The sequence below is a fragment of the Myodes glareolus genome, chromosome 20, assembly GCF_982192425.1.
Source record: "Myodes glareolus chromosome 20, mMyoGla1.1, whole genome shotgun sequence".
In the NCBI taxonomy this organism is placed as follows: Eukaryota; Metazoa; Chordata; class Mammalia; order Rodentia; family Cricetidae; genus Myodes; species Myodes glareolus.
The window spans coordinates 38729427-38752165 of NC_142045.1; the positions used below are offsets into that span (position 1 = coordinate 38729427).

At 35.9% G+C, this 22739-nt stretch overlaps 1 long non-coding RNA gene and 1 pseudogene across 2 annotated transcripts in view; one reads left to right on the top strand and one right to left on the bottom strand.

The window, feature by feature from the left end:
- LOC146890057 (uncharacterized) overlaps positions 1-22739 on the top strand; it is a 72176-nt gene that overhangs the window by 33871 nt on the left and 15566 nt on the right. The gene's annotated exons all lie outside the window — the stretch shown is intronic.
- Positions 20125-20939, bottom strand: LOC125394024 (large ribosomal subunit protein eL6 pseudogene; annotated as a pseudogene).

Genomic DNA, 22739 nt, shown 5'->3' on the forward strand with positions numbered 1-22739 from the left:
TATAATCTTTCCCTTTTTGAGTATGGATCAGGATGTATTCATTTTTCTTAAATATCAAAGAAATATTATAGGCTATGTAATTGTCAAAGTACCACATAAAATATAGGTATTTCTTTTTCAGTAATCAGAAGTAGAATATATGCTCCTGTTCACTTTCATGAGACATTTTTTTAAAGAAAATTTGACAGAAGAAACCAGAGAGAGAGAGAGAGAGCAGAGAACCCCCAGAGACGTTTGATATTTTTCTTAGCTGACAAAAGAAGCACATAGCTTTTAGTATTTTTCTTTCCATATTTATTTTGTGTAAGATCATACTGAAACAGGAAAAGGAAAAAAGTCTACTTTAAGAATCTTTTTTTTTTCCAGTTGAAAGAAAGGTTTGAAGTGTCCTGAAGGTGATTTCCCGAGTAACTTTTGTTTTATTTTTAAATAGCCATTTCTTTGAAATTCAAAAACAACAAAACCTGTCCATATGCTACTACAGTTCCCAGTGGAGGGATGGGTGCCCTTTCTCAGAGGCAGAGAGTGGATTTCAAATATGGAGATTCCATAGTCAAGACTTTGAGCCTTGACTCCAATGTTGCAAATCAGAGACAAAAGTGAGTCAGACGAGACCCATGACTACTGACACCTGTGTGGCTCTGCTTCTGAGTCTGCCAGTACCAAGATTCTTAAATAATATCCAATCATTTCTTTTTAGAATTTGCTAATAAAAATTTTCTCCCATTTAAAAAAAAACAAACACAGAACCTAGCCCTAAATAACAGTTCAATTTGACCTCTTTAAACTCTGTGAGACAATTTATGGTTTGAATTGTCTCACATGTTAGTAGTGTGGCTGAATACAAACTCAAGAACACTACTGCATGAGAATTTAAATTTTTCTCTCCTTTTTGATGCTTTATGTTATTTCATTGTACGATGATGATCACAATTGTTTATTATCTCGATTTCCAGAAGATGGCAGCTGTAAGACCACACTACATTCTTCTGCCTGTAGCTTTTTTGAATAGTCTCGCAGATACTTCTTTATAGTATACTTGCAGAAGCAGAATTTGGGATCAACTATATACATCCAAAGACTTTCAAAGATCCGTGCACATCATGCAGCAGCTATGACATCACTGCGGCCAACACACACAGAACTGTCTAGTATTTTCAGCCCTTCCTTTTGTAAATAAGAGTTGTAGCCTATCACTGTGATACTCTTTTGGAGTTCCTTGTTTGCCAGTAAGCTTGAATGTTGTTGTGTTCTAAGACACTTGTAGTCTGTCTTTTATTAAGTGCCAGTTCAAGTCTATTTCCTTTTCTCTTTCTGTCTGTTTTGTGTGTGTGTGTCCTGATTCCTTTTCCATATCCCATGTTTTCATTATCTTTCTTCTATATCCTGTGACAACCTTTTACTTTTTTGTGTGTTACTGTTAATGGTTAAAGAACAAAAGAGTCATTTACCTTAAAATGATGTTTTTATTATTATATTTAGATTTATTTCTTTTTCTAAGAGTGTTAACATATTCATCTAGCTAAGTGTGGTAATCCATACCTAATACTAAACTCAGAGTTTTAGAGGCTTAAACAGGGTTACTGGAAGTTTAAGTTTAGCCCAGGTTACATAGTGATTGGACCAGGATATTCTTTTTGTATGTTATTGTCATCTGGCTTATTCTCATAAGTATTTTACTAGGTAAGTCTAAAATCTTTCAATGTGACTTTTAACATAATGTTATTGTTACATAAACATTCATTTTTTCCATGTACCTATACTATGCTTTCCTACTTACTTTTTATAATTCTTGAGAAATTTTAATTCTTATAATTATTTCTGTATGAATCTTCTTTTATGTTTTAAATTTAAAATATCTACATATGTATGACTCTTAGGTTTTTGGAGCATTATTGAAACTTTATAATATATTCTAATATCTATGTGTGTCTTAGGGTTTCAAACTGCTTTGAAGAGATACCATGAACACAGCAACTCTTGGAAAGGAAAAACATTTAATTAGGATACCTACATAGTCCATTAGCAACATGGTGGCATGCAGGCAGACACAGTGCTGGAGAAGTAGCCTAGTGCTCTGCATCTTGACTTGCAGACAACAGGATATGGATTCAGACATTGAGTATGGCTTGTACAAATATGAGACCTCAAAGCCCACCTCCACAATGACATACTCCACCCATCAATGCCACACCTATTCTACCAAGACCACATCTCCTAATAGTGTCTCTTCCTTTAGGGGTCATTTTCCTTCAAACCAACACATTCCACTCCCTGGCCTTCCAAGGGTCATAGCCATACCATAATACAAAAATGCATTCAGTCTAACTTAAAAGGTCCCCATAGTCTACAACAGTCTCAAACTTATTTAAAAGTCTAAACTTGAAAGTCTCTTCTGAGATTTGTGCAATCTCTTAACTGCAATCAAAGTAAAGCAAGCAAACGAAAAACCAGATCACATACTTTAGCATATAATGGCACAGGATATACATTACTGTTCCAAAATGTAGAGAAGGGAGAATAACGAAGAAATACTGAACCAAAGGAATATTGAAAACTGGCTGGGCAAACTCGAAACTCTACAACCTATGTCAAAATTATTTTCAGATCTCCAACTCCTTTCAGCTTTGTTGACTACAACACACTTCTTTCTCTTGGACTGGTTCGACTCCCTGTTAACAACCTACCTTGTTAAATTAGATCTTTATCTTTGTCAATAAATTAAATCTTTACCAGCTTTCTCTTTCCTATGGTTTCTTACACTGCCTAAGCTTAGCTCTCTTGGAATTTTCTCAGTAGAACAATAGACCAGGTTGGCCTTAAAATCAGAGATATTTCAATTATATCTTCACCTGCTTAGTGTTTTTAATGATTTCCTTTTCTACTTAAACTTGGTTATTCTAAAACTTGCTCTGGACTAAGCTGGTCACAAACACAGATCTACCAGGCTCTGCCTTCTGGGATTAAAGGTATGTACCACTACACTCTTCTCTAAACTTCTATTTAATTGCTTTTCACAACTTGAAACCTTAACTGGGTGGGACCTTGTCCTAAGATCACTATTACCTTTATTCCATTCTTAATTTGCTTATGTCCTTGAATAAAGAATTTAACTCCATTCCACTTCCTTGTGTTCCTTTTCTTCCCAAATTGTATATTTTCTTGCTCATTTTTCATTATAAATCTGTATAACAGTCACCAGTAATAACTACACAACACAGTTAATACTAGGCTGTTTTGAGATTTCCTCTGCCAGTGGAATTAATTTAAAACTTTTTACTTTGGCCTCAGGCAGACTCTCCACACAAGGGCAAACAGGAGCCACTTTCTCCATCAAAATATCACAAGGAAGATCTCTAGGCAACATACTAAATTTGTCTCCTCTGAATCATCTTGAGCCTGGCCCCAACATTCAAATCTTTCTTAGCATCATTGCCTTCCATGATCCTAATGATATGGTCCATTAAGCCACACTTAAAAGCATTCTATTTTTTTCTAATCCAAACTCCTAAAGTCCAAATTTCTCTAAAGAAAAACGTAGAATTTTCATGACAATACCCCAGTCCCTGGTTCCAACTTCTTTTTAGATAAGGTGTTGCTGAGAAGAGACACATGACTCTAATATGGCAACTCTTATAAAGGGAAACATCCAATTGTGATGGCTTAAATTTTCAGGCATTTAGTCCATTATCATCATGGCAGGGAGCATGGTAGTTGGGAGAATGGAGTAATGAAAACAGATGTCCTGGAAAATTCTACATTTTGACCCAAAGGCAACAGAAAGTAAACTGTCTCACTGGACAAAGCTTGATTGTATATTAGACCTCAAAGGTCACCTCCATGGTGACAGTCTTTCTTCAATAAGACCACACCTTTCCCCAAAAGGCCATATACCCAATAGTGCCACTCCCTTTGGGGGCCATTTTCTTTCAAATTACCACAATGTGTATGACTATTTTAAAGTTTTCACCATTTGATTTCCATATAAATATGTGGGCTAAACAGTCACATGCAACCCTAATGCTAAGTGTTTGGTTTATAACCAAATGAAATCAGCTTACACATTAGAGGGAATTTTAGTTTCTATAATATTGGTTTTTATAGTTCTCTTTAATTCTTATGTAGTTCTATAATGTCACTAAATAAAGTTTTGCAAATTTTGTCACAGTTTGTGACACACCAGTAGAAATATGACAGTATTTTTAATAACACTCAGAATGATTTTGATGACTTCTTATAGATAGGTTAAATTCAATTGATTTTTATCCTTCCTATATGTTATAACATTGTCAAATTTTTAGCAAATCAAATATTTTCACTGCAAACTCCTAGATATTTTCTTTGACTCTATTTTGGTCACATTTCTTAGATTCTGTCAAGTCCTGCTGCACCACTGTTATACTGCTCACCAACTCTATCATTGCTCTTTGGAAACCATTCTGGATACCTTTTCTGATTCTTGGTCTCAGATGGAAAACTTTCATATGAGGTGTGGTAGTTATGTTACAGCCCTAGAGATGTTTTACTTTTTAGGAATTTCTCTAGTGTTTTATCCCATTTTTATAATTAATTCCAAATTTTAACTACTGTTTTGCCTATATCAGTTTTGTGTCCTTATTATATTTCCCCATTTACAATTTTTTTCCATTTTATTTTTTTTGAGATGGGGTTTTTCTGTATATTCCTGGCTCTTCTAGAACTCACTCTGTACACCAGGCTGTCCTCAGATTCAAGAGATCAACATGCTTCTGCCTCTTAAATTCTGGGAATAAAGGATTGTGCCACTACTGCCCAGTTTCAGCTTCCATTCTTAAAATGAAAATACAAAGACTGATTGGCCAATGTTAAAGTGCTTTTCTTTCCTGATACAAATCTAGTGTATTCCTGAATATTATCCTTTTAAAATTTTACATCCACAGATTTGCAAACTTCCTAAATATATGTTGCGTACCTTTGCCCACAGGTGAGATAAGATTGTAACTTGACACTGATCAGTTTGGGGGATGTGCTTTGTCACATAGTCCTACAGGTTTCACTCTGTAAGGATTTTTAAAAATTTTATTTGGTTTCTGATTGCTATGACTCTAAGTTAAGTGAATGAGTTAATGGCATTTAGACTTTAAAAGTGTAGTAATCTTAGCTGGATTTTGGGAACATGTTCCCTTATGCTGGATTACATTGCCCAACCTTGATACAGGGGGAGGAGCTCAGTCCTACCTCACTTGAGCTCCTTTGTTCAAGTCCATGGGAGGCCTGCTCATTTCTGAATGAGAAAGAGGAGGAGTGACAGGGAAGTGGGGTAGGTGGGAGACAGTGATGGGGGGTGGTGCAGGAGGAGATGAAGAACAGGAAACTGGGAAACTGTGATCAGTATGTAAAATAAATGAAAAAAAGTGTATTAAGTATTTTGTGTTACACTGTAATTATATAGGGATTTTTTAAATTCAATGGTCTAGTATAGTGATTATTTTTACCAGCCTATCATTTTTTGATGTCTGCAGATTGTTTCCCTCTTGCTGGAAAGAAAATAAATCAAAATAAACCCCCACACACCAGATGATCTTCCTGGTGCTAAAAGGTTGTCTTTAGAATCTTAACTGTTAAAGGGATTTGGGATTGCCATAATTTAAGATAGCAAAGGGTTTGTTTTCTTTTTGATGATTTGTCATGGAAATATGAATACTTACCAACTTGGCTAGCAATAAAAAATGGGATTAGGGTAAGAATTAAGTAGAACTTCCAGGAAGTTAACATTACCTAATAATGAAAGACAATAGTAAGGTGTGCAAAGAGGAAAGAAAGTCGAGCAAGAGTGAGAGCTAAGGGAGACTTAGATGCTTACTATGAGAATTCATTTGAGGTAAATTCCAAACCTCTGCTTAGCACACTGCTAGCTACCACAGTGATGAAGCTTGCTTGTTGTTTCATTTTGGTTATAATTTATTGCCATGCATGTCTTGAGTTCCTAGGAATGATTTTTGTATTCAAATTCATTTGTTAATTCCATAATCACTTGAGAATTAGAACATGGTACTTTGAAGGAAATATGTCTTATGTCTACTTAGTAATTTTGGGAGAAACAAATGTAATGAGAAGAAACTGTTTCTCTCAATTGGACTAGATTTTATAAGTGGTTGCAGCAAAATGGCAACATATACAAGAAGTAAACTCATATATATATAAGTACATATATTATTTTTCAAAATCTTACCTAGGCCTGTCAGGAAAACAATATCATAGGAAGATATAAGAGACTGCGAATTTGAGAGCCCAGGTTTGGAGTGACATGCACTTCTTTTGCATTCAAACACTGGAAATAATTTAGTTGTACACTACAGTTAAATAGTTTACTTATTTCTCTGTCTAGTCATAAGGGAATCTACAGTATAGTTGGACTGTGTTATAAATGGCACCCCCATTATGGCAGGAAAGAAGGGAATTCATCTGTAATCAATAGCTTACAGTCTGCTTCGCTGCCTGTCCATCACAGTTTAAAGTCAGTGTATGTAGCAGAAAAGGAAACATGTAATCACTCCTTTGAACAAAATTTTGTAACATTTCTCAGAGGTTTCTGTGTCATTCAAAGTTTGTGATATGATATATTTATGAGAAAAAAGTGATTCACAGTTACAGAGAACAAAACTCCCACTACCTGTGCCTTAGAAAACCGTAATATCATGTTGTATTGTATAATATAGTCGATATACCTAATTTGCTTTAAATTGAGTATAAATTCCTGACTTTCATGCCAATACCTGTTTTTCATCTCCAGGGAGTCTCTATTCCTGAGATGATATCTCAAGGTTCTTTAATACTCAAAACTGTCATCTGTGTACCAAAGAATCCTTCACAAACATTAAAGGAACTGAGCTCTTGTTAGGCTATTGTTGTTTTCTGATATTCAACTTTGGAAATACATTATTACTAAGTTCTTATACAGAGGGAAGTGTGTCACAGATATATAGATAAATACAAAGCAGATAGGAAACATGCTGAAGCTAAAATAAGTTTTTTTTAAAAAGGGAAACTTCATATTTTGTATGTTCCTTTGTATTTTATGAACAGCAGCTAAAGAAAAATTCTCCCTATGATATGTTATAAAATTCATTATAATTGAAAATCTGTCAAAATCACAATAATTGTCTTAGGAAAAATGTTAGGTTAAATGGCAATAAATGCGTCATATTCCTCTCTCTTTACTGATATTGAAAGATTTCATACCAATAACATTCTTTTTGAAATGCCCTTCACAGAACAGGTGTTCTACGGATTTCATTGTTTTGAGTCTTATATTTCAGTCTTGAATGCATTTGGGCTGACTTCGTAACTTGTGAATCCAGAGGTTAAGTTTGACTTTAATGCACATACAAGACTAATTTTGCCAACCCTTTTTCTTGAAAAGATGTTTGGTACATTGCGCTGAACCAAGTAAGAGGTCAAATGTACTTGAAGCCTCAGAATTGGAGAGACCGGAAAATGTCAGCTGCAGCTCTGGATGCTGCCTGGATGCTGGACATGAAGTTTCAAGGGTTTTTTTCTTTCTTTTTTGTCATCCTTCTTGGATTAAATATTGTTAATATCTGATCTTTCCTTTCTGTGACCTCACATCATTGCTCCCTTTAGGAATGGAAATATATCCCTCATGCCATTGTATGTAAGCTTGTTGCTTAATTTTGCAGAGTATCTCAGGTAAGATATTGTCTTAAGTCTCAGAAGAGACTTTATACATTAAAATACGTTGAAACTGTTAAGATATGGGGATTTTTGCTTTAAGAGATGGCCATGAAACTATGGGGCTAGAGTCACAGTGTTAGGGTTTGAAAGTAAAATGTGATCCCTGCTTCCCAGATTTGATTAAATGATGTGTTCAAATTCTTGATCTCCAGCAGGGATTTATTATGGAAGACTGAAAATCTTTAAGAGATGAGGCCTGACTGGACAACATGTGCCTCTTACATATGGGACTTATGGTTTATTGTCTATCTTTCCTACTATCACATCTCTGCTTCTTGGTCCACACAGATGTAAACAAGCAACCTCACGCTCTTTTTGCCGCTGCCAAGAACTGCTCCACTACTATGACTTCTCATACATGACGAACACATTAACTCCTTCCTTCTTAAAATGCTTCTTAGAAGGTATTTGCTTATATCTGTGAGAAAAGGAAACAGTCCTCCAACACAGCAAAAATTGCCAACAGTATTTACTTTCCCCTAATTTGATGATTTCCATAGTGACATTTTCAATTGACATTGATGTGAATATTACAATGGTATCAAATATGAAAACATTATTTGTTTTTATATTGGATTTCCTCAAATCTTTGAGAACAGGTTAATTCTGTTATTTTATTTATTTATTTATTTGTTGCTCATTTTAATTTGATGGGAAAAATATACATTTTGGTACACTTAATACTAAATATTTTCTTGCTTATGTGAATGTTTTATGACTGACAAACTATTATTTATACATGAAGTGCTACTTGCATACATTTTAAATTTCATTTAATGAAATTACTAGCAGCAAGCCAAAATCAAACCAACTCCAAGTGTAAAAGAATATAATAATATTTTTAATAAACTGCTGAAGATGCTAACCACTTTATCACTTCATGGTTTTAAAATAAGATTACAATTTATTTCATTTAAGCGCAAATTTTATTGTCTATTTACATTTATTTTATTAATTTTCACTTTTTGAAAAAATATCTCTAGTTTCAGCTGTCCTCCAGCTCAATATGCAAGTAGACATGACTTTGAACTGGTCCTACTACATCTGTCTCCTAAGTCGTAGAATTGCAAGAGCATGCCATATTCACTTTTTTGTGGTCCTTTAATCAAACTCAGGGACACGGAGCCTGTACATTTAGACCTGATTAGACTCCAGTATGAGTTCTCACCCTCTAGTTCTGAATCTATTTTATATTATTAAATCATGTTGAGACAATCTGTGAAGATATTTCTGCTTATTGTCTTTAGCAGCTCTTACCTCATAGAGTCCAACAAAATAGAAATTAAAACAAACATCCTCAATATATTTTTATTGAAAGTTCAAATGACTAAAATTGTAAAAGTTAATACCAATTTTACAATTGAAAAGTAAGGCAACTTGCTGTTTTCCATTTTTATCAATGTCTTATAGTTTACTCAAGAGAAAGAGTGATTTACATATCTACTTAAGTATTCAGACTTATGTGACATTATGTCTAAGGTCGTCTTGAATTTTATTACATTATCATGATAGAAAAACTAAAAAAAGACAAATAAACCTTTATTATTAATAGAAAAATAACAACAGCAACACTTTAAGTTTATAATCTTTCTGAAGAAAATCTGAAATCCTCAGAAATATTTTGGCAGTACTTTTGAGATCAGGGTGGTTGGATGCCATTGGCCATGTCCTTCAGAGTACTGATGTTTTCTGCAATTCAGAAATTCAGATGCTTGTGAATTTTTCATAGTTCTACACTATACTGATGAACTATTGATAAAACCAAGGCCAAATAATTATGCTAGTGTTACCTTCAACGTCACAAATGCTCCTCCTGCTGTAAGGTTTGCTTTCATTTATTTTTAGACATTTACTCCAATATCACCTCCTGTGTGATACGTTTGTCATTCGCTCATTTTCCCTTTGATATACTTTACATGTAATTTTGTTTTTTTTTCACAACCAAGCAGATATTAATTACAACCTGCAAGCCAAGACGTCTACAAAATACTACTCTATTCTTGTAATAAAAGTTATTTTTACTGTCAACTTTAGATACTCCAATTTAGAGGAAACCCCATCTTTGGCTTCTTAGGTATTTCTCCCTGTGTCTGATTTCTTTCCAGAATTTGGGAGAATTCTTGCTGTCTGAGGAATGGAACATGAATTTCTGATGACTGCTCTTGTCCGGTGATATCCATCATGATATTTCTAGTGTCTGCTCTGCTTGTTTGCTCGCTGCTCCCATACCATTGGAAATGTTAGGGTCTCTTCTGGGATGGTGATGGACCTACCCACAGTCATTCTTAGAAGCCTTTGGCCACTCCCCTGCCACTGATTGCCTTAATAGTTTTAGGACTCAACCCATTAGGAAAAGTTGGTTTAAGGTCTTTCCCAACATGTATTATGTTTTCTCAACATCCCTGTGATTTTGTTGCAAAAATCCCTTTTTCTGAAAGGTAGGGTTTACAAAATTAAAATTACTAATAAGTTATTTTATTTCTTTTGAGTATTAGGCCAATTCTGAGTTCTCAAAGTATAATTTTGTAAACATGATTTACTCTTGTTGGGAAGACAGCAGTAAGTTAAGATCTGAGAAGTCCAGAGTAATAAGAAATATACTGAAACATACACAGTCACATATGCATCTGGTTCACATGTTTTACTTATTTTGTTTTGTCTTTTAACCCTACCTCAATCTGCATGACTTGGGGTTTGGAGCCCTGAGTAGGTATGGAGAAGAAATTAATACAGGACAGATATACAGACAAGCAGTAAAGCTGGGATTATGTGGGGTTGGCTACTCAGGCAAAACAAAATCTCACCATATTTACTACATAGAGCACAGGGACAGGAGGTAGCAACTCTGGGTGGAGGGTGTCTGTAGGTGAACAATCTTAGGCTGTAAATATCCAGGAGGCAGAAAACACTCATGCCATCTTTTGTACACTCCAATCATCATTCAGAGCATCCATATTGGCATTCTTGAAGAAAGCTTTCCCCTTACTCTTGAGCCTTACCAGGTTAAGGCTTTGGAACTCACTCAGGACCGAGACATTAGAGTCCTTGGCTTGACCTCACCTGTGTCAGCAATGGACATTCACTTAGTACTTCATGTACTCAGAGATTTCTCTGCTCCCTATAGAAGTCCATTTCCCAGTCCAGTGTATATCTACAGAGATGCACTCATTCCACCAATTCTGAATAGCATAATCTTGATATAAGAGGGTTCTATGGTGACTCTTATATAGCAGGACCTCTATAAATGTTTCATTCTAGGAAGGTAAGAAGTATGATTAAAGTATTTTAAGTAGCATTGCACTTACTGCATCTAAATTCTTTTTTTGAGAAATAATATAAGCTTTCCTATTCTTTATTATTTGAATTATAAAACTCAAGGACTAAAGACCACAGATAAAATATTGATGTCCTTCTCTAAGGGCTTTAATATACCAAACAAGTTCTTAATAAACTAGAATGTTCAGTGAATATCAATACATGTTCTTTAGTAAGGCACGGAGAGGAATAATAACTATATTTCCAACCTAGAATTGTTCAAAAAATGTATCATTTCCCAATACTGAAAAAATAGTAACCCAACATGCAGAATTATGCACACAAATGTATTTGAATCAACTGTAATGTCTTCAGCATTAACTGATACAGTAAATAGCATATAGACTACGTCATGGGTGCTAGGTTAGGCTCAGTATCCTAGAGTTGGTTAGTTTTGCTTTCATGTTTCTAAGTATAGACTTCATAAGACAAAGCTAAATACAGTATCACTAAGAAAAATGGAAGTTTCTTCTTGTTTTAATATATCTTTCATTGATTGTCTCAATGAACTCTTCCTTATTCATTTTCTAGTCTCTGAAATTTAGAATTAATGTTTCAGCTTAAAAATAAGTTAAAATTTCTAAGTACAAATGAATTTGCTTTACTCTCCTTGAATTCATTATTGGGCATCTTTTCTAAGCACAATTATTTTCAGGTGCCAATTAGCTCTAATTGTATTTGTACATGTGTTTAACTTGGGGATATGTTGGCAATTTCGTTTCTCTGACCTTGATATAAATACGGTTTTCATTCTTAGGTGGCCAAAATAATAGATACCCTCTGAATCTCCTTTACTTAGTAACAGTGCTTTTGATTCTGAGATCTGTATGATGTTTAATATTGGTGAAGCTCTTAGACCTCTCTACTTCTGCACTCATGCTTAATTGGTGTCACTGGCTTCATCCTGGGCTTTGTTGAGGTCCAGGTCCAGGTTGATAAGAAATTTATTTATTTATTTATTTATTTATTTATTTATTTATTTATTTATATACCACTATTTTATTATACCACTTTGACACACATGGTAACCTTATAAAAGACACATTTTCTTTTCAACAAAAATTGAAATGAAGAAAGCATTCCATCATATCAGCTGGAAAGTTTAGCTTTGAGCAGTTCGTTTTCTTTTTTTTTTATTAAGTAATTTTATTAAATTATAAAATTTCCATTTCTGCCCCTCCTCCCACCACCCTCCCACTCCCCCCACTCCCTCTCCTCCTCCCTCTCCATCCCTAAGAGCAGTCAGGGTTTCCTGCCCTGTGGGAAGTTCAAGTTCCTCCCGCCTCCCTCCAGGTCCAGGAAGGTGAGTATCCAAACAGACTGGATCCCCAAAATCCAGTATATGCAGAGGAAACAAGTCCCAGTGTCATTGTCAATAGCTTTTCAGAAAGACTCCGGGCCAGCCACATTCAGAGAATCCGGCCACATTCAGAGAATCTGGTTGGATCATGTCCTCGTTCAGTCCCAGTCCAACTGGCCTTGGTAAACTCTCATTAGATCAGTCCCCTTGTATCAGTGGGTGATCGTATCCCTCGCAGTCCTTATTTCCTCTTTCATTTTCTTCCTCCTTCTGCTCCTCATTTGGACCTTGGGGGGTTCAGTCCGGTGCTCCAATGTGGGTCTCTGTCTGTATCGCCATCCATCGTCGGTTGATAAGAAATTTAGAAGGTTTTTGTTCTTTACAGGGAAGCTTCTGTGATCCTGAATTTTCTACTCTGTAAATATTGTCAACTATCTGTCGTCTGACATCCTGAAATACATGGGAGCTGTATTTACTATTATGCAAAGAAATACCAGTCAATCAATATAAGTGGAACACATTCTACTGGTGACAGAATTTTCAACACATAAATATTCAGAAAATTTTAGTGAGCAGTGCTCATTAAAATATCTACCTATTTTCTGTAATTTTGGCATTTCCCCCAATATACTTACATTTAACTATTGTACTAAACTTTGGTAGTATAAATACCTCAATGCCTTAAAAAAAAAAACAAACCTTAATTTATCTTCAAGTTTAGGATATCTTTATTTGTCTACATGTAAAAATCTCTAGAGTTTCTCTAGTGGTGTAAATTCCAAGAATAAAAATGTACAGTTTCCAACTTTATTAAGGAGGGAACTACTGAATGATTTGAATTAACCAGTAATCATCTTCTAAAATGAAATTAATAATGTAAGATATTCTTAGGCATTATAATTAATTACCTATCATATAGTGGAAATGCTCCTATTTAAAAAATTACATTGTATCTTTCATTTTTCAGAGATATGCTTGTGGATAGTTGAGAAAGCATGTCAGTAATCTTGTCATAATATTAACTGTTTATTGACTATTCCACACAAAACTCATTAAAGTAGTGTGTTTAGCACTTCAACCTATGCCTATAAATTAGCACGTATTTTCTCATAATTGTTGGAAGCTAATTTGCATCAGGATGTAACCAGATTCAGGGCTTGTTTTAATTTATATTCTGAATTGGATAAAATTAGTAATTAAATTCAGATCCAAGAGAGTCTGTAAGTTGCATTATTGTGCTTGGAGGTACCAAGACATTAGGTTGTGCGTTTGTATATTAGATTGTTTAAAATAATTCTGACATTTTTAACAACACTCAGACTTGTACAAAAGAAATTCAAGATGTAGTTCTGAAATAAAGCTATTCTGTCTCAGTCTTTTTCTCCCTCTCTTATTCCTACATTTATTATGTTCCTTCAGAGCAACTTGGGTGTGGTCCATCACCTCTAGGTATTTCTGTGGAGGATATCCATCAGTTGCATTATTTTGATTAAATATGTGGCTGGAGATATAAAGAAAAGAACAATGCTCGCTTTTAACTTTATAGAGAAATTCAGTTTCTGAGAGCTCTATTAAGACGCTTCTAGTTTTTTTTTTTTTCCAAGAGAAGCAGTTAATGTTAAAAATTATGTTAGTAATATAAATCTTAGGCCTATGGTATTTTAGTCTATAAAGACATAGACTATAGTCTTTTAAATATGAATGTACTTTTCTTCTTAGTGTCCTTCATTGATTAGCTGTGCATTTAAATATAATTTTGACTTAATGTTCTTATTGGCAGTGCTGCTGATTTCTCTGGGACCATTTTAAATTTCATTAACATTTGTAGTGAGCACAAGTCCTGTCTTCACTTGTTTTTATTCAGGATACTCTCTAAGTAGCTCATTGATGAGTAGTGTCCTTGTTATTCATATTCAAGTTCTCTGAACACACACATTGGACAGGAAAAATTCAGTTACTAGATAGGTTCTTTGGAGTACTTAGCATGCTTGTATTATTCAAATGTTTAATGATTCCCTTGAGTTTTTTGTTATTGTTGTTTTTTTGTTTTTTTGTTTTTTTTCTTTTTTGAGACAGGGTTTCTCTGTGTTGCTTTAGAGCCTGTCCTGGAACTAGCTCTTCTAGACCAGGCTGGCCCAAACACACAGAGATTCACATGCCTCTGCCTCGTGAGTGCTGTGATTAAAGGCGTGCACCACCACCACTTCGCCCTATACCACCACCCAGCCCTATTCCCTTGAGGTTTAAATTTAATTTCCAAACATGTGTTTAATAGAAGACATATTAGTCATTTCAGTATTAAAATCAATTATAAAGTAACTTAGAATATTGATTCAGAATCTCCACAGAATTAAATATAGTACTTTTGTCTTAGCCAGAGCAATATGACAATTAAAGGGGTTCAAAGGAGTGCTAATTAGAAAGAAACAAATCAAAGTCTCCTTGTTTGCAGTTTGTCTAGGACTTGTAGAATTACAACACACCATGACCAAAACACAAGTTGGGGAGAAAGGGTTTACTTGGCTTACACTTCAGCATTGCTGTTCATCACTGAAAGGTGTCAGGACAGGACCTCAAGCAGGCCTGGAAGCTACACGCACACACACACACACACACACACACACACACACACACACACATATATATATATATATGAAGAGTTCTAACCAAGTCAATAAAAAACTTGTATAATAAAAAATTTAAAACATTGAAGACAGAAATTGAAGGAGATATCAGAAGATTTGAAAACCTCCCAGGCTAATGAATCGATAGGATTCATACAACGACAATGGCCAAAAGACTTAAAGAAGCAAAAGCCTTTCTTGACCTTAAGTGAATTTATATTTTTCAGCCAAATATGATAAAATAAGCAGTAATCACAGCTGATACATTACTATAAATGATTGAATATAATTTGTTATTTACTTTAAATTATGCATTTTTATAATAGAACTTATTGATTGCTGATTGGTTCACAATCCTACCACATTAGCAAATGTAACCTTGTTATCATTCTAAAAGCAATGAAAGAACTCTGAATTAAACTTAATATCCATGATATTTTCATTGCACTAAAAGTTCTGAAAAGTGTTTATATTGCCCCTTAAAAATGTATTACTCTCAGATAATAAAATACTGATTAGTAAGTAGTTCTTTAGATACTACTGTCATGTCCTAGTCACACACCAACAGTTTCACATTGTATTATCATTAAAGATATGGGAATATTTCATGCATTGAATTTGATGGAAATTTGTTATTAGCTATCCATAAAGCCTACCCCAGAAGAGGAAGCTGAAAGACTGTAAGAACCAGCAGGGAGAGAACCCACCAAGAAATAAGCTGTTCTAGATAGGAAAAATCTGACTTACATATAAACTCAGAAATGTGGCAGCATGCATAGGGCCTGCCAGTTTTGGTTCCAGTGCTGAGAGGGGAAGTGGACAGGAGCTCCCAGCCCTAACTCAGAAGCTAGGTCCAGTTGATAACTACCCAAAAAAGAAAAAAAAATGTTTTCTTCAGAGATCTCACTGGATGTACAAATAAGACTTAAGGGCAGGCCCCATGCCCAGTAGTAGATGACCATCAGAAAAGAAACTTAATGGCATGTTTTGTGGGATTTTTTCTCAGAATGCTCTGTCTGGATATATTTTTTTAAACTTTAATGTTCGTTGTTGCTGTTGTTCGTTTGTTTTTAATGGGATTTCTGTGTTTGTGTTTTCCTGTTTGTTTTGTCCTATTCTGATTGGTTTTAATGAGTCCTAGCCTGGATAAAAACGAGAAGCATAGTTGAGTGCTGGAATGTATTAACTCATTGCTCTCCGTTTTTGACTGTGGGGGTGACATGTTTAGGTCTTTCAAGTTGCTTCCCCTTGAACTCCCAACTCTTTCTACCCCACATTGCTTCAGTAGGAGTCTCTTCTCATAGCAACAGGACAGAAACCTCTATTGGTTTGGATGACTATTCCCAGTGGTGCATGTTTAAAATTCTTTGTCTGAAAAAACGACACTATTGGGAGGCAGTACACTTTCGGGGGTAGGTAGGAGATAGTTGGGGATTTTTTTGTGTGTATGTGATGTGCTAGTGAATGGGATTTTGAGAAAGGCCTTTCCCCTTTCGCTTTTTTTTATTTCATAACTCATGAGCTGTTAAGTTTAATTCAACACACACTCATGCCATCACTATCTAATATTGTAGTCCTGTCTGACAGCACTGAGTCTACCTGGTCTTGGACCTGGCCTCTCAGAGAAGCTAAAGAAACCTTTCCTTGTCAGCCACATTCAGAGAGTCTGGTCTGATCACAGGCTCATTCAGTCCCAGTCCAGCTGGCATTAGATCAGTCCCGCCATCTCAGTGGGTGGATGCACCCCTCGCAGTCCTGACTTCTTTGCTCATGTTCTCCCTCCTTCTGCTGTTCATCTGGACGTTGGGAGCTCAGTCCAGTGCTCCAATGTGGGTCTCTGTCTCTATCTCCATCCACAGTTGGATGAAGGTTCTATGGTGATATGCAAGATATTCATCAGTGTGGCTATGGGATAAAGCCATTTCAGGCACCCTCTCCTCTGCTGTCCAAGAACCTAGCTGGGGACATCTCCTTCAGTCTGTTTGGATGCACACCTTCCTAGACCTGGATGGAGGGGGAGGGGGTGGGAGGAAAGTGGGAGGAGGTGGAAATTTTTAATAAATAAATAAATTTTTTAAAAAGAAACCTTTTCTTTTTAAATGTTAATTAGCTTAGTTACAGGAAAGTAATAAAGGAATGGGGGGGATTGCAAAGAGGAAACTCAGAAGGTCAGGAAGGTCTATGTAAACCAGTCTAACAAGTTTTGTTTGTCTTTTGTTTGTTTTGTTTCCTTTGCTGACTGTAGGACTGGTGGTTTGGCAGCACTAGAGGGCTGCAAAGAATGAATGAACAGGTCAGCAGATATCTAAGTGCTCAGATAAAAGGTCTTAGAGGAAATAGGGTTCTTGGTAAACTGAATTTTACAAAGAAATTACATAGGAATTGGATTCAAATTTGGTCAAGCAAAGCCTCTCCATGTCTTGAAAAATAAAAAGTTTAAATTTATTTATGCACAGAGATAGAGAAAAGTGTGTTTGGCTTTTTAATTGTCGTGATATGCATCAACGACAGTTTTCTTTCAGGAAAGAGTTTTTGAAAGGCCCCTGGAAGATGATTTATTGTAAGGGTGCAGGTACTCAGGAACTGTTTTGAAGTAGGGTTTCTGTCTGAGCGAAGACAGAGGGATTGTTTGCTTCTGAAGAGTCCCAGCAGTTACCATCACTCCAAAGCATCATTTTCTCATTACCTCTCAGTTTGCTGATGTGGATTGGGCATCTCTCTTCTCCAGATTCTTATCATCTAGGTGGGTTTTTACCATAGTTCTGATATTGTCAGGAAATTTTGTTTGATCACGGAAAAATATGTGATCAGGTTCTGTGATATTTTACTGTCATTTTTCCTGTTTATTCTCACAATAAATCAGAATATAAAATCAGAGTTCATATCCGTTAAGATGTTTCAAATTAGTTCAACTTAGATTAATAAATTAAAAGGAACAGAACTAATGTTTCTTAAGCATGATATATCTATATCTATATCTGTATATTTACATATATCTGTATTTATAATATATATAATAAATAAAATGTCAACTGTAGGAACTACTAAGTAATTTCAGCATGTGTAAATGCATATTTCTTTTCAGGTGTGCAATTTTTCCTAATACATTTCCTTTACCTTCTTTCCATAAAGTGTTGAGAACAGGTTTACCTCATGCTTACATAGACAAACTCATCAAGAATAAGAAATCGCTCATCTCCAGGGATAAGAACAAGGTTGATGCGCAATGCATTTTATGTACACATTGGTAAGAAGCAGTATCAGGGATTTTCAGAGCCCTGAGTCAGAATGAGTGTGCTTTTCTATTAAACAAAGTGAGTCTGTGATAGAGGCTTGAGAGAGGCGACATATCCTGCTGGGATAGGAAGAGTCAATGCCGAGGAAATTAAGAGTTTGACTTCTGGCAACTGAAATTGGTGGTTTAGAATATGCAATTGGCCAAGCATAAAGATAAAAATACTTATTGTTTGGATAACATAAATAGATACTAGCTATCACTATCAATCCAGAGTTAATTTTCCCTTAAGGGCATAGAAAAGCCATTGAAGATAAGAAGTCAAATGGAGAGCTGGCTTGAAAACCCCGTCAGGAAATTTGTAACACACAATTAAGTGGGGAAGGATCTATAAGGCTGTCTGGTGCAAATGAGGGTGCTTGTCAGTAGCTGAAATCTAAGTTGAGAAATGAAGAACAAAATGAGGCATGTAATGAAATATGATGGAGACACATCTATGACTTCTGTGATTGATGATATTTTTCTTGGATGACACTACTTCAGTTTTATGGTAAATAGGTTAATCAATAATTTTTATTAGGCAAAAAGCAATATCAATTCCACCATCATTTTCAAGTATAGCTAGCTATTTTTTTTATATTTTAGCCTTCTTAAGAACAGAAGTACTTTAATTTGAACATTTCTGAAAGGTAGGCAGAAGGTAAAGTATTTTGGTTAAGAAATTAAATTGTAAAAATTAGATCAAATTGTATTCATTTCAAAACTACGTTATTGTCCAAAACTATTGCTATTCCATAAGTAGTATCCTTTAAAATGTATTTATTGACTTGGGATTAGCTCTGATCTTATGTCTCAGCTCACCGAGGAAGCATATAGCAGGCACTGCTCAATTGCCAAGACAACTCCGTGAAGGCATGTCTTTAGAAATCGGGACTCGGGGCAAAGGGTGAATTGTGAGTTGTCAAAGGTCAGGGAAGTGTTTTCCGATCAAGGATCAAAAGCAGTACAAGTCCAGAGCTACTATCTACTCAGTCAAACTGGAGATCGCCCCCCCCCCACTCCGATCCAGCGGTTTCTGCTTCTCTTTCTGCATAGCTAACAAGAACAGAAGTTAAGGAGTTCTAAATAACAGTACATTTATTTCCACTTATGAGTTTGTGTATATGTGGAGCGGTATTGACTACATAAATTGCATTGATCTTCTGCTTCGTGTGGTACCAGCAGGTGACACAGTGGAAGACCTTGTGACTAAATTGGGATCCCCAAAGCGGCTCTTTCAACAAAGCCACTAGTTGATGGCTGCCTTTTATTGACTGGACTCACAGATCGCACGGCCAACCACAGCGATTTGGATATCCTCCAGAGTGCATCCATGCTGGATTAAAAACATTCTTATCAATATCAAGTAGAAATATCTTAGCACAAGACAACAGAAGCATAGATCTCTAAAGACAGACGTCTAATCACCACCCACTGACTAGAGGTACAGCATTGTATTCACCAACAAAATGTGGACACAGTTGTGTATTCACCCACTGGACAGAGGCACAGCTGTGTAATCACCAACAAAATGTAGGCACAGCTGTGTATGTGTATTCACCCACTGGACAGAGACACAGCTGTGTATTCTCCCACTGTACAGTGGCACAGCTGTGTAATTACCCACTGGACAGAGGCAAAGCTGTGTATTCACTCACTGGTCAGTGGCACAGCTGTGTAATTACCCACTGTACAGTGGCACAGTTGTGTATTATGGTGATAAAGAGGAAGGTTATGGACCCAGCCTAGACTCAAGAGAAAGGGAAATACAGCACTGCTTTTTGGGACAGGGGGTCAAACGATTGTAGCCATTTTTTTTCTCGTTTTTTTTTTTTTTTTTTTTTTTTTTTTTTTTTTTTTTACACATGACACTGTTTAATTAGGTTGTTAGCAATTTAGAAAACCAGTTTGTGAAGATACATCCCATTCGTCAGAGAGAACTGAGAGCGCAAGTAGCCCTGCAGCTGAGGAACAGCTTTGATCTTTGGCAGACTCTGCGAGTCCACCGTTTTCTGATCAGCCTTTTGCTGCGCTGTAATCTCATATTTCTCCTTCTCTGTGTCAAAGATCTCGCCCTCCTGGTGCCTGGGCTTCCGTAGCTGTTTTTTCTTGAAGTAAGCCTCAGTCAGGTGTTTGGGGATTTTAACTGTGCTGATATCAACTTCTGTAGAGGTGGCGATGACAAACTTCTGATGTGTTCTTCTCAGAGGAACTCTGTTGAGGGCAAGAGGTCCTGTCGCAAGCAGTAAACCACTGCCCAGCTGCTTCAGGAAAACCACTCTCCTGCCCCTGTGGCGCCCGGTGAGGATGATGAGGACAGTCCCAGGAGTGATGCTAGCACGCAGTCGTCTCACGTGCTGACTGAAGGGCTTTTTGCCATGGCTCAGCAGCTTCTGAGGCACATCTTCGGTAGGATAATACCTGGGCATTTTTCGAAGCTTAACCACCCGGGTAACACCATTCTTGTCACCACCAACTGGTTTTGTGACAGTAGCAAGGACCTTTTCCTTTTTCTTCTTCTTTTCAACCTTGGTTTTTCCAGCTGTGTATTTCCTTTTGTACATGGACTTTCTGGAATACATAGCAGATCTGGAGTACCTGCCAATTCCACTAACAAGGACTGGATTTCGGCTGCAATGGGGGCTTCCCCTTCTTGAGCTTTTTAGCCTTAGGGTCACCCTTTTTGGCTGTATCATCGGCAGGGGCATCACCGCCAGCCTTCTTGGCTGCAGGTTTTTTCTCTTTTGTATCAGGTTTCTCGGCTTTTTCACCCGCCATATTTCAAGATGGGAAAGACCGATTGTAGCCATTTTAACTTAGTGTTTCACTAATGTATTTTGACAATAGGTCATATTGGTTTTAAAGAAAATTGGTCTTTATAGATATTAGCATCTTGAATTCCTTCTAGATTTTTTCAGTGTCATTAAATTCTGAATTTTTATATACTTTAAACTACACAAACGTTAAAAATATACAACACTGTAACAAATAATATTTTTTTAAATTTTATATTTAGTGATATCACGAAGTATTAGATAAAAAGATATTTTAATACATCATTTTATCATCATGGTCTTATTTTTAAGTATTATTTTCTTATGCTAGGATATTATTGATGTGAAACCTTTCCTTTCTATCATTTTATCCCTTATATTTTTTAGTCTTTGAGCAGTTGAAATTTTATTCAACTTTTACTTAATGCCAAGGATATGTATGTCTGATTCATTTTGTTAGGGAGGAGAAAATTATTGACCACACGTTGTTTAATTGTACTTTTCTAAAATATATGTATATGTAATGGCTGGAATGCACAAGTAATTATTCAGTGTATGTGAAAATAATAACAGTAGGGCTTTATTCTTTATATTTAAAACTTTTTTTTTTTGAGCCTGTCCTGAAACTCACTTTGTAGATCTGGCTATCCTCGAACTCACAGAGATTTACCTGTCTCTGCCTCTAAGATTAAAGGCACCCAGCCATGATAGCATTTTTAAAACACTGAAAACATGCAAATATACAATAAAAATTTTATGCCATAATCAAGTAGAAATTATTTTAGAAAGTCAACACTTCTTCATCACTCAAGGCTTAAGAAGCATGTCCAAATATTTATATTAGTTCTTATAACACAAAAAACATAGACAAATTCAGTACCTATTCACTACGGAACCTCTCAGCAAACCTAAGATAAGGGTATTTTCACAGTTATATCAGAAACATTAAAAAAAAGTCTTAGAACTTTCATCCAATTTAATAAGCAGCTATTTACCCCTACAACCAGAAAAAAAAAGTATATCAACCTTCACAACTTCTACTCAACAGTATACAGGATGGCTTAGCTAGAGCAATAAGGCAATGAAATGGTAAGACACAGGCTGAAAACTCATAGAATTCCCCTTGGGCGCAGATGGTTTTCTACAATTCAGCAGCATAAGTTGTTTGTTACAGAGCTGGTAAGTTTCTCTACTGACTTTTGTTTCTTTTTGATCTGTGTTTTAGGATTGCTTTGACATTTCCTGAAGGTTCTTTTGAATAGACTGTGTTTCCTGCACCTGTAGCCCTGACAGATACAGATATGTTTTTGTAGTCATAAAACATGGGAGAGGGGGACTATTCCACACTCTTAGGGTTAATCTCAGTTTTTTGTTTGTTCTGTTTTTCATCCTTTTCGTGAGACACAAAACTTAGCAGATGCTGGTTGGAAAGTCCATGCCGTCCATTTATGCCACAGCTCTGGGTAGCTCTTTCACTCTGGAATTTCGAGTTTTGTAACAAAGCATGATTTTATCTTGTATCTAAGTACTTACATTTCCGTGACCCAGAAACACAATCTTCTCTGGCTTTCAACTGTGAGAATTTGAGAATGAGGTGTTCTTGGGAATAACTCCTGCAAATATCTATGAAGTTCACTAAGAATTTGTCTCACAGTACTGTCTGTCTCATGCTAGTCCACACACAGTGCCCGGCATTTTGATAAGAGAGCATAAATTCT